Source organism: Cervus elaphus, chromosome 20 (genome assembly GCF_910594005.1).
Source record: "Cervus elaphus chromosome 20, mCerEla1.1, whole genome shotgun sequence".
NCBI lineage: Eukaryota > Metazoa > Chordata > Mammalia > Artiodactyla > Cervidae > Cervus > Cervus elaphus.
In genome coordinates, this window is record NC_057834.1 from 85,827,525 (window position 1) to 85,840,966 (window position 13,442).

At 34.0% G+C, this 13,442-nt stretch overlaps 1 non-coding gene across 1 annotated transcript; it reads right to left on the bottom strand.

The window, feature by feature from the left end:
• Positions 1-1,629: 1,629 nt before the first annotated feature.
• LOC122678495 lies at positions 1,630-1,734 on the bottom strand. Its single transcript, XR_006336165.1, has one exon. It is a non-coding gene; the product is annotated as a U6 spliceosomal RNA (small nuclear RNA).
• Between the last annotated feature and the right edge of the window lie 11,708 nt (positions 1,735-13,442).

Below are 13,442 nucleotides of genomic sequence, written 5' to 3' on the forward strand. Positions count from 1 at the left end.
TGTGCCCTACGAGTCTTTGAAAAATTCTCACTTTGCTATTTCTACCAATCCTGTACTATTTTAAAGTGGTGATATTTACCAATTTCCAACAACTTTTTGCATGAAAAAGTACACCTTAAACCAAACTTCCAATTCTGAATTAATTTTGATCTTACCTTTTGCTAAGTCGCTTCAGTAGTGTGCAACTCTGTGTGACCCCACAGACGGCAGCCCACCAGGCTCCGCCATCCCTGGGATTCTCTAGGCAAGAACACTGGAGTGGGTTGCCATTTCCTTCTCCATTTCCTCTTCTAGGTTACTGCTATATCTTTAAAGAGATAGTGATCTCTCCCTTACTACAGCAAAATATAAAATCTGCCTTGTGTTATAAACAATTTATGTTGGTAATATTTGCAGTAGTTAGCATTCAACATTTGTTGAATTAAAACATTTTATTTATTTATGGTATAGAAGAATGTGGTCTGACTTGTGTGTGCTTTAAAGTATCTGTGGTATACTTTACTTTTTTTTTTTAACTTTACTAAAAATTTGCAAATTATTTTGTAGCTGTAGAAACTATGAATAAACAAATGACCAAATTTTAGGAGTTTAAAATAAAATCTTGGGGTATATTATCTATCAGAATGATTTACTACCAAGCACGTGGTCTTGTAGAGTCAAAACATTTCTAAATTGTAGGGGGAGAGAAAATATTTCAGATTATACTTTCATCTGAGGGTGGGTAAGTAAAATCATTTTATAACTCAAATCAATTCCAGAACTTAAAAATAACTAAAAAACAAAATGAACCAAATAAGCAAAAACCAAGAGACACAGCATAGGTAGACAGAATCCATCCCCTCAGAAGTTTTCCTAAGAGATTACCACTTGAAATAGGAATTATGCAGGGTATCTACTGAAGAGCAATAAGCTATTTAACAAAGCTGCATAGATCTCTGTAGTAGGTGTATAATAGGGAAATGGTAAACCTATAGAAACACAGCACTGTTGGTCACTCTAGTCCAAATTTCTAACTTTAAGCAAATATAGAGGTTGAAGTTGAGTTTACTTTGTAGGTATTTCTTCAAAGAATTGACCATTCTAGTACAAATCATTGAAAGCAAACATATTGAACATTATTTATATCCAACCAAATGTTGTTTATGGGATTCACTTTATTTTTTATTATTTTTAAACTTTTAATTGGAGGTTAATTGCTTTACAATACTGTGTTGGTTTCTGTCCTACAACAACATGAATCAGTCATGCACATGCTGAATTGCTTCAGTCATGTCCGACTCTTTGTGACCCCATGGACTGTAGACTGCCAGTCTTCTTTGTCCACGGGATTCTTCAGGCAAGAATACTTGAGTGGGTTGCCATGCCCTCCTACAGGGGATCTTCCCAATCCAGAGATTGAACCCTCATGTTATTTGTCTCCTACATTGGTAGAAGTGTTCTTAACCACTAGTGACACCAGGGAATCAGTCATAAGTATACTTATATCCTCTTCCTCTTGAGCCTCCCTCCCATCCCACCCCTCTAGGTCCTCACAGAGCACCCGGCTAAGCTCCCAGAAGCTTCCCATTAGCTATCTATTTTACACACAGTAGTGTATATACATCAGTGCTACTCTGTCAACCTGAACCTAGAAATATGGAAAAATTCACAAATTTCTGTGTCATCCATGTGTAGGGTCTGTGCTTATCTTTTTTGTATTGTTCCAATTTTTGTATATGTTCTGCCAAAGTGAGCATGGGGCTTACTTGAGATCTAAGGACACACATAGGTTGAAAGTGAAATGAAGTGAAAAGATATTTTGTGTGAATAGCAACCAAAACTGAACAGGAGTGGTTATACTAATGTAAGACAAAATAAACTTTAAGTTAAAATTTTTATAAGAGACAAGGACATTATAGGATGGCAAAAGGCTTAATCCATCAAAAATATATATTTATATAGATATCAGTTTAGTTCAGTTCAGTCACTCAGTCATGTCTGACTCTTTGCGACCCCATGGACTGAAGTATGCCAGTCTTCCCTGTCCAGCACCAACTCCTGGAGCTTGCTCAGATTCATGTTCATTGAGTCGGTGATGCCATCCAATCATCTCATCCTCTGTCATCCCCTTCTCCTGCCTTCAGTTTTTCCCATCATCAGGGTCTTTTCCAATGAGTCAGTTCTTCACATCAGGTGGCCAAAGTATTGGAGTTTCAGCTTCAGCATCAGTCCTTCCAATGAATATTCAGGACTGATTTCCTGACCAAAGTCAGACTTCCTAAATATGGAAAGCCAACATTGGAGGAGTGAAGGGAGTGATATGCAAGTCTACAATCCTAGTAGAAGATTTCAGTACCCTACTTTAAATACTAGATAAAACAACCAGATAGATGACCAATAAGTAAATATATTTCATTTCAGTTAAGTTCAGTCACTCATTTAACCCCAGATGAATTGGAAGTACATATATATTATATTCCACCCAGTAACAGCAGAATATGCATTCCTATCACATGCACATATAGCATTCTACAGGAAATAACACATGTTAAACCACTAAACAAGTCTTAATAAATTTAATAAGATTAAAATCATACAGTGTATCTTTTCCAATTGTAGTGGAAACTGGGACTCAATAGCTAAAGGAAAATGAGAAAACCCATAAATATGTGGAAATTAAGCAAAATGCTTTTATATAACCCGTGGGTCAAAGAAGAAATCACAAGGGAAATTAGAAAATATCTTGAGATAAATAAAAATAAAAGCATACTAAAACTTATGGCATAGGGTGAAAATAATGCCAAAGGTAAATTTGTAGCTATAACCATTCACATAAAAAAGGAGAAAGACCTCAAATCCACAATGTTACTTTATACCTTAAGGAACTAGAAAAAGAACAAGCTAAACCTAAAACTAGCAAAAGAAGGAAATAAAGATTAGAGAAGAGATAAATGAAATCTCTATGCAGGTCAAGAAGCAACAGGTAGAACTGGACGTGGAACAACAGACTAGTTTCACATCGGGAAAGGAGTATGTCAAGTCTCTATATTATCACCCTGCTTATTTAACTTATATGCAGAGTACATCATGAGAAATGCTGGGCTGGATGAAGCACAAGCTGGAATCAAGACTGCTGGGAGAAATATCAATAACCTCAGATATACAGATGACACCACCCATATGGCAGAAAGCAAAGTAGACCTAAAGAGCCTCTTGATGAAAGTGCAAGAGGAGAGTGGAAAAGTTGGCTTAAAACCCAACATTCAGAAAACTAAGATTATGGCATCCAGTCCCATCACTTTATGCAAATAGATGGGGAAACAATGGAAACAGTGACAGACTTTATTTTCTTGGGTTCCAAATTTACTGCAGATGGTGACTGCAGCCATGAAATTAAAAGATGCTTGCTCCTTGGAAGAAAAGCTATGGTCATCCTACACAGCATACTAAAAAGCAGAGACATTACTATGCCAACAAAGATCCATCTAATCAAAGCTATGGTTTTTCCAGTGGTCATGTATGGATGTGAGAGTTGGACTATAAAGAAAGCTGAGCACTGAAGAATTGATGCTTTTGAACTGTGGTGTTGGAGAAGACTCTTGAGAGTCCCTTGGACTGCAAGGAGATCCAAACAGTCCTTCTTAAAGAAATCAGTCCTGAATATTAATTGGAAGGACTGATGCTAAAGTTGAAACTCCAATATTTTTGCCACCTGATGCGAAAAACTGATTCATTGGAAAAGACCCTGATGGTGGGAAAGATAGAAGGCATGAGGCAAAGGGGATGACAGAGGATGAGATGGTTGAATGGCATCACCACTCGATGGACATGAGTTTGAGTAGGCTTGGGAGTTGGTGATGGACAGGAAGCCTGGCATGCTGCAGTCCATGGGAGTTGCAAAGAGTCAGACCCGACTGAGTGACTGAACTTAACTGAAATGAAATAGAGATTCCCAGATGGCTCAGTAGTAAAGAATCCACCTGTCAAGCAGGATATATGGGTTCAATCCCTTAGCTGGGAAGATCCCCAGGAGTAGGAAATGGCAAACCACTCCAATATTCTTTCCTGGGAAATCTCATGGACAGAGGACCCTGGTGGCTGTGGTCCATGTAGTTGCAAAGAGTTGGACACGACTGAGCAACTGAGAATGCATGCAAATGAAACAGAATAGAAAAGTGGAGGAATCAATGAAAATAAGAGTAAGTTCTTGGGGAAAAAAATCAATAAAATTGACAGAAGCTAAATAAACATTATATACATCTTGTTTGGGATATAAAATCTGTAAGTATCACACTTCTCCAAAAACATTTACTTGCAGTTGGTTCTGTGAGTCTAGTAGAATTAATTATCTTTTTCTTACAATTATTAGTCTCTACATATTTTTTTTTTCTAATTTAAAAAGTATTTTGATTCTTGGAATCAAAATTTGGATCCAAATCACCTAGTAAGGTTCAAAGTTAATCAACATTTTACTGAAATAAAAATAATTTCTAAACTTGCATTTCAGTTGAACACAAACTATGAAACAAAAACTTAGTAGCTGTTCCTTTGGGGGGAGATATTTGGTCCAAGGAAATCAAAGTGAGGCACTCAAGAAAGAGAGATAGGGACAAAGAGTAAAACCTGGAAAATGTATTAATAAACTTAATGTTGACCATAGCGGAACTCAATTCTTCCAAGACCTTCTAAGAAAATGTGAAGAACACCTTTGGAATTTTTCCATCAACACTTTTTTCTATGAAACGTTTAGGGTATTTATCCAGAATTCCTGTGCCCTGTAATTTGAGCATTTCTGTGAGGAGCACTAACTTCCTCTACACTTTTTGTTGTACTTACTTAATGATTCATTAAGTGACCTACTGCTGCTTTGAGGAGAGCAAACTAAGATATGCTGAGATGTGTGCTTCATTGTTTGATAAATGACATTTACAAGGATGCATTAGAATTTTGTTTTCTGTAAGACTGTTGTGAATGGCTGACAACCAGTATGTGTCACTGTGTGCCAAAATAACTGCTGAAGTCCATCCTTTATACCATTCAGATCTACTCCTGCTGTACATAATTGTATTCTATCACTACCACTGGTGGATAATTACAATGCTAAAACATTTAAAGAAAATTCTCTTTAAGAAGAAAATTCATAAACATACTTTGAACTAAATTAAAATCCATTTTGATATTGAGAATTCAAATTTATAGCAGTAGAATGTGTAAATTTCCTCAAAATATTCCTAAAATGAAGCAAAATTCTCACTATTCTATTACGGTATTATATACAATGATATATTTCTTTAATATGAGTCCTGAAAGTGGTGATATAGCTTTGGCAACTTTTTAATTAATGCTTTAAGATGATTTAGAAAATTGGCAGATTAAAAAGAGATAATTAATTTATTTGTTAACTGTGTTTGTTGTGTGGGTAGAATGAATTATGATAACTTTAGTCAAAATATTTACCTCACTCTTTCCTGCCTAATCAGAAAAACATGGATAAGCTAAAACTAATGTAAAATTCCAAATGTCTCACTTTAAAATAACAGAGATTTTATGGCACACAAAAACAGATTTTAAAACATTTTATAGTATGCATAAAATTGCATCATTATTCAATATTAGCTTGAGATTTCTTATTTATACCTCACATACATCACAAACTGATTTAAAGAAGCTACTGAACTGAGAAAGATTTGAAAACATAGAATAGCTTTTTCATTGATGGTTCAATTTTAAGTGTTTGATACCAACTGAAACAATGCAATCTTAGTATCAGGCTTTATGTAAATTTTGTAAGATAGCTCCCTTTTCTTTCATTATATATTGTAACTTTCAATATTTGCAAGTAAAACTCAGAAAAAATATAATGGTTGACCAGAAATTTCTAATAATGTATAAAAGGAGTTAAAAAGTAAGGTTTTTCTTTCTTCACTGTGTATATCTGTATCTGCAGGAGAAAAGTAGGTGAGGCCAATATTTTCTGAAATACAATTCCAAATGAATAACAAATAAGAAAACAATGACAGTAATCAAAACAGCACAAATTAAAACAAACCACTTGGGACATAAAAACCCCTCTTCTTGTTTTTCTCAAGTCAAAGAAAAAAATAAAAAATTTTATACTCAGATAATAAGTACACATATCAAAATAAATTGAATGAAACCAAAGCTGTCTTAGAGAAATATTTACAGTGTCAAATGTTTAGGGAAGAATCTAAAAAAAATCTAATAATTAGACATATTTTGCTTTAAAAACCCTAAAAATGAAAAATGTTATAATATTAAATAGTACATTATAAAAAGCAAATATCCATATATCAAATGTAAAACTTGCATATTTAGTATTTGAAGGAACAAATACAAAATGAAAAATAATATCAAAGAGAAAATAAATATAGAATATGACTAATGAAGATGATAGCAAGGACATTAAATATGACAATTAAAATATACATTTTAAGTAATAACTTAAAAATCTTGAGGTAATTATTTCATTGCTCAATGTTAACTGACAAGAAGTAAAATAATTGAATAATCTGTTCAAAAGTTGACAAGATTTTTTCAAAAAGCTAACTCCTAAACATATTTTGGCCTCGGGTGGTTTCATAAGTAAGTCTGTAAAGAAACAGATTACAAACATGCAAATATCATTCAAAACATGCAGTTTTGAAATCTGAGATAATTAATATAAATAACTGAATGAAATTGAAAATGCCCACTAGTACTAATTTTATTTGACATTCTTCACTTCATATAAAGGAATGAAATATAAGATATAAAATAGGATTTTACTTGGAGGACAAAGAAAATTAATTTTACAATATTTATAATTAACAATGTTCAGTCCAGCATCTAGTCAAAAAGAAAATGGTCAAAAGGGTAATTTAATACATTGCTAGTGAGATGGTAAATTAAGACTATTTTGTAAGCTAATTTTAAAATGTTATCAATAAGCTTCAATCACACGTATCTTTTGAACTAGTAGTCTCTAGTAATTTATAATGAAATAATGAGACAAATGTGCTAAAATTTATGGACATATATGCTTATTACAGCTAGATGTATGATAGCAAAGTGTGGCAAGTATATTAAATGTCTAACAGTGATGCATTAATAATGCACAATGTAATTTTATACATAGTCATTTCAGTTTAGATTCTAATAGCTGTAGAAATGGAAATATACATATTTTGTATATCATGTGATATGTGCAACACCAAAGGATTTGTAATATACTAATTACACTGTTCGGAAGTATATGCACCAAAATCTTAAATATGATTATCTGTTGTAGGGTCATTTATTTTTATTCCATTTTTTTAGTGTATTCACATAAGTAAAAGGGGGGAAAAAAAAAAAACCAGAAGAAATAAGTTGCTTTTTATTATAGAGGAGAGGAAAACAGAAAGTGATGTGGCCATAACCCTCACAAATGATGCAGCATGGAACATGGCGGAGTATTAGGATAATGACACAATGGCCATTACTTCCTCTACATAAATACCATTCATTGAATAAAAGCCACATCAGCCAACATTTTTTGTGACACTATAGAAGCAAGCTGCTTATTTGAAAGTACAGTTATGTTATTAATAATACATGGCCTTTGAAAATTGCCAGATAGATATGTTAAATGTTCTCTGCAATTAGTGCCAAACAACTATATATAAAGATGATTTTATTATGATACAGAACAATCATGAAACATAGACAAGGTCAATGAAAAATCCTAAATAAGGAGACAGATTTTTCCCATAGTTTTGCTTCTATAGCTGATGCGCCAAATTTGGAAATCAATATTACACTAGTATAACAAGAGTATTATAGCATTTTGCCTTTGTACTTAATCTTTAACTGTTTAGTTTTGGAGTTTTCATTATGCATTAGGATTTCTACTCTCTCAATATTTTTATTTCTATATACAAGTACCAAAAATAGATCTTTGCAGCCAATATTATTTTATAAAGGCCTAGATGGAAGCTGGTACATCTAATTGATGTTTGTTTGATAATTCATGATAAATTTTTTGATCACCTAGTATGTGCTATTTATGTTCCCATAGTAGTCAGCATCACCCCACTCCAGTACTCTTGCCTGGAAAATCCCATGGACAGAGGAGCCTGGTAGGCTGCAGTCCATGAGGTCGCTAAGAGTCGGACATGACTGAGCGACTTCACTTTCACTTTTCACTTTCATGCATAGGAGAAGGAAATGGCAACCCACTCCAGTGTTCTTGCCTGGAGAATCCAAGGGACCGGGGAGCCTGGTGGGCTGCCGTCTATGGGGTCGCACAGAGTCGGACATGACTGAAGCGACTTAGCAGCAGCAGCAGTCAGCATGTCCAAAAAATAAACTCATGATATTCCCATACAAACTGAGTCCTCTTTCTGCTGGGACCTATACATATAGTTGTGAAATCAGTAGACATTTCCAGTTACTTTGTATCATTACCCCCAAATCATATGTAATCCATTATATTAAGTTCTGCCCCTTTGCCTTAAATTGTTCTTGGATTCATCTACCTTCTCAATGCCAGAGTCATTGTGATTGTACTGGTCCAAGCTTCCATCATTTGTCTTTTGGACTACCACAATATCTTCCTACTTGTTTTCCCTTCTTTGACTGTTGCTTTTCTCTCAGATATCCCTTACATCTTCCTTATGGTAAAAAGAAAGATACAATTATGGTGCTTTCTTAAATTTCTCTCTACTTAATGTTTTTTCTTTACCTATTAATATGAAAATCTTAACAAAGTCCTTTTTAGCCTTCTTACTTTCTCCAGATTCATCTCACTTTACTCATTTCCTCCATCTCTGTGCTCCAGGCCTGTTTTCTTGTTTTTGGAAAGTGTCATGCGTCTTTCAATCATCCCTGGGATCAGCTTCCATAGAACCTTTTACCTTTACTTCCTAACACCAAAATTTTACTGATACATTTTTTTATATAATTATGTCTAAAAAATTAATCTTTCCATTAGATAATACACTCTTTTAGGATAAACCTATATATATATATATATATATATATATATATATATATATATATATTTCTTCTCAATATTCTCAGACATACTCCATTGATGGTACTTATTAAAGAGGCTATATATGTCTTATTAATGAAGACACACACACACACACAGAGCGTTTCTTAGAGCGGTGGTTCTTCTTTTTAAAATTGGAATATGATTCATATACTATAAATTTTATCTGTTTAAGGTGTAGAATTCAGTGAATTCACAAAGGTATGCCACTATGATTACTATCTAATTTCAGGACATTTTTACCACTTCTTAAAGAAAGACTTATTAGCAATCATTCCTCATTCACCCCTGAAAAATAAGTTACTTTCTATCTCTATGGATTGTCTATTTTGAACAAGTCCACAGAATAGAGTAATAAAGTATATACCTTTTCTGTTTGGCTTCTTTCACTAAGTGTAATGTCTTCAATGTTCATCCAGGTTTTAGCATATATGAATATTTGATACCAATTTATGGCTAAGTAATATTTTATTGTATAGAAATACCACATTTTGTTTAGTATTTCATCAACTGGTAGACAGTATGGGTTGACATTTATGAAAAACTCTGCACAAACAAATGTGTACCTTTGTATTTACATCTACATTTCTTTTGAGTACTTATCTAAAAGTAGAATTTCGGGGTTTTAGAACTCAATTTTTCATTTTTTGAAGAATTGCCAATGTGTTTTGCAAAGCAGTTGCACCGTTTACATTCCCATCAGCAATATATGAGGGTTTCCATTCTTCACATTCTTGGCAATATCCTTGCCGTTGTTATAACACCGGAGTGGCTATGAAGTTGTATCTCAATGTGATTTTGATTTGCAGTTCATGAATGAGATCTTTCCAGTTGCTTATTGGCCATTTGTATGTCATCTTTGGAAAAAATATTTATTCGAATCTTTTTTTTTCATTTTTCAGTTAGGCTACTCATATTTTTATTATTGAATTACAAGTTATTCATATATTCTTAACACTAGTCCTTTAACAGACATGATTTACAAACATTTTCCCCCATTCTAAGAGTCATTTTTTCCCTTGGTAGTAATCCCTGGAACACAAAATTTTTAATTTTGATTAAGTACAATTTATCTGCTTTTTTTTTTTTTTTCTTTAGTCCTTTCATTGTGTGTAATTTTCCTGGTCTGTCTAAAAAACAATTGTTTAAAGTTACAGAAATTTATATCTATGCTATCTTGTAACAGTTTTATAGTTTTAGCTCATACATTTAAGTATTTAATATATTTTAAGTTAATTTTTTTCAAATGAAGTAAGTTTTCTACTTTATTCTTTTGCATGCAGATATCCAGTCATCCCAGGACCATTTGTTGAAAAGACTGTTTTTTTCCCATCATGTTGGCACCCTTGTTGAAAATCTGTTGATCGTTAAGTAAGGGTTTATTTCTGGACTCTCAATTCTAATCTATTGATACATATGTCAATATTCTTATTTATTTTATACTGATATCATAAAGTCTTTTACCATAAATTTGTCATAATTTTTGGAATGAGAAAGTGTGATTCCTTGAACTTTATTTTCCTTCAATTTTTTTTTGGCTGGTCTGAATCCCTTGCATTTCCATGTGAATATTATGTGAATATTATAATTATAGTTGGTTTGCATGTATAGCAGTTGAGATTTTGATGGAGATCATGTTGAATCTGTACATCAGTTTGGGAAGTATTGTCATTCTTAAAAATAGTAAGTCTTACAATTCATGAATACAGGGTGTCTTTCCGTTCCTTTATGTTTTTAATTGCTTTCAAAGATATTTTGTAATTTTCAGTGTGTAATATTTGTACTTCTTTTGTGAAATTTGTTCCTAATTTATTCATTTAAGACAATTATAAATGGAATTGATTTTATCTTAATTTGATCTTTGATTGCTCATTGCTGGTGTATCAGAATTACAATTGATTTTTGTGTTTTTATCTTGTACCCTAAAACTTTGACAACCTAGTTTATTAGTTCTCACAGTTTTTGGTGGGTTTTGAACATTTCAAATTCATAAGATCATGTCATGTACAAATAGAGATAACTGTATTTCTTCCTTTCGAATCTGATTCCTTTAATTTGTATTTCTTGCCCTGTTAGGGCCTCCAGCCTGATGCTGACTAGAAGTGGAAAGAGGATGTATTCTTGCTTTGTTCCTTACCTTAGGGGAAAAGTTTCAGTCTTTACCATTAAGTATGACAGTAAATTTGGATTCTTATACATGACGTTATCAAGTTAGGACTTCCCTTGTGGGTTGGCTGATAAAGAATCCACCTGCAATGTGGGAGACCTGGGTTCGATCCCTGGGTTGGGAAGAACCCCTGGGGAAGGGACAGGCTACCCATTCCAGTATTCTGGCCTAGAGAATTCATGGACTATATAGTCCGTGGGGTTGCAGAGTCAGACATGACTGAACAACACTCTTTATCAAGTTAAAGAAATTGCTTTTGGTTCCTGACTTTTTTGTTTTTTATATATACCTGCATTGCCTCTCCCCTTCTTTATGCTATTATTTTCATAAATTACAGCTTTATATGGCATGTTTTCCAATCCATATTTATGATTGTTTTATGCAATTGTTAGAAAGACTCTTTGTGGTTCAGATGGTAAAGAATCTGCTGCAATGTGAGATACCTGGGTTTGATCCCTGGGTCAGGAAGATCCCCTGGAGAAGAGAATGGCAACCCACTTCATTATACTTGCCTGGAGAATCTTGTTGACAGAGGTGCCTGGCGTGCTGCAGTCTCAAAGAATGGGGTCTCAAAGAATCGGACATGACTGGGTGACTAACAAATGCAGTTGTCTTATAAATCATATATTTGCAAGAATTGAAAAAAATAATAATTCATTTATCCTGTCTCTTACTCATGTAGTTACATTTACTGGTACTCCTTATTTCTTCATGTGAATTAGAGTTATTGTCTAGTGTTTTTTATTTTATCCTGAAGGATTCCCTTCAGCAGTTTTTGTAAGGTAGTTCTGCTAGTGAAAAACACTCCTTTTATTTAATCTATAAATGTCTTAATTTTTCCTTCATTTTTGATAGATAGCTTTGCTGGACTTATGGTTGTTTTTCAGTTGCTAAGTTATGTCCATCTCTTTGCAATCCCATGGACTGTAGCACACCAGACTTCCCTGTCTTTCACTGTCTCCCAGAGTTTGATCAAACATCATGTTGATGATGCCATCAAACCATCTCATCCTGTCACCCCCTTCTCCTCCTGCCCTCAATCTTTCCCAGCTCAGGGTCTTTTCCAATGAGTTGATTTGTTGCATCAAATGGCCAAAGTACTGGAGCTTCAGCATCAGTCCTTCCAATGAATATTCAGGGTTGATTGGCCAAAGTACTGGAGCTTCAGCATCAGTACCTCCAATGAATATTCAGGGTTGATTTCCATGAGGATTGGCTGGTTTGATCTTGCTCTCCAAGGGACTTTCAAGAGTCTTCTCCAGCACCACGATTCAAAGGCGTCAATTCTGGTGCTCAGCCTTCTTTATGGTCCAACTCTCACATTCATACATGACTAATGGAAATACCATAGATTTGACTAGATGGACCTTTGTCGGGAAAGGAATGTCTCTGCTTTTTAACATGCTGTCTAGATTGGTCATAGCTTTCCTTCCAAGGATTAACTGTCTTTTAATTTCATGGCTGCAGTCACCATCTGCAGCTATTATTTTGGAGCCTACAAAAATAAAACCTGTCACTGTTTCCATTTTTTTCCATCTATTTGCCATGAAGTGATGGGACCAGATGCCATGATCTTAGTTTATTGAATGTTGAGTTTTAAGCCTGAATGTTAAGTTTTAAGTTTACACTCTCCTCTTTCACTCTTATTAAGAGGATTTTTGTTTCCTCTTTGCTTTCTGCCATTAAATTGGTATCATTTGCATATCTGGATATTCTATTCTTAGCTGACAGTTCCCCCTCCCCCCACTCAGGACTTTGAATATACTGTCCCACTGACTTCTGGCTTATTTTGTTACTGATTAGAAATCAGCTGTTAACTTATTCATGATCCTTTGTATGTGATGAGTTGCTTCTCTCTTGCTGATTTCAAGACTCAACATTTGTCTTTCACTTTTGACAGCTTGATTATGTTTCTAGATGTGGATCTCTGACTTTATCCTAGTTTTTGAGCTTCTTGGGTTTGTAGATTAATATTTTTCATCAAATTTGGACAAAAAAATCATTAACTAGTATTTCTTCAAATCCAGTTTTGCTCCTTTCTCTTTTCTTTCTTCCTGGGAACCCTAATATCATGCTGTGGTTGATACAGTTTCATAGGTTTCTGAGGCTTTGTTCATTTTTCATTCTTTTCATTTCTGTTACAAAGAATGGGTAATCATAATTGACCTATCCTCCATTTTGTGATTCATTTTTCTGCCAACTTAAATATGCTGTTGGGTTCCTGTAGCAATTTTTTTTTTCATATCAATAATTGTACTTGTC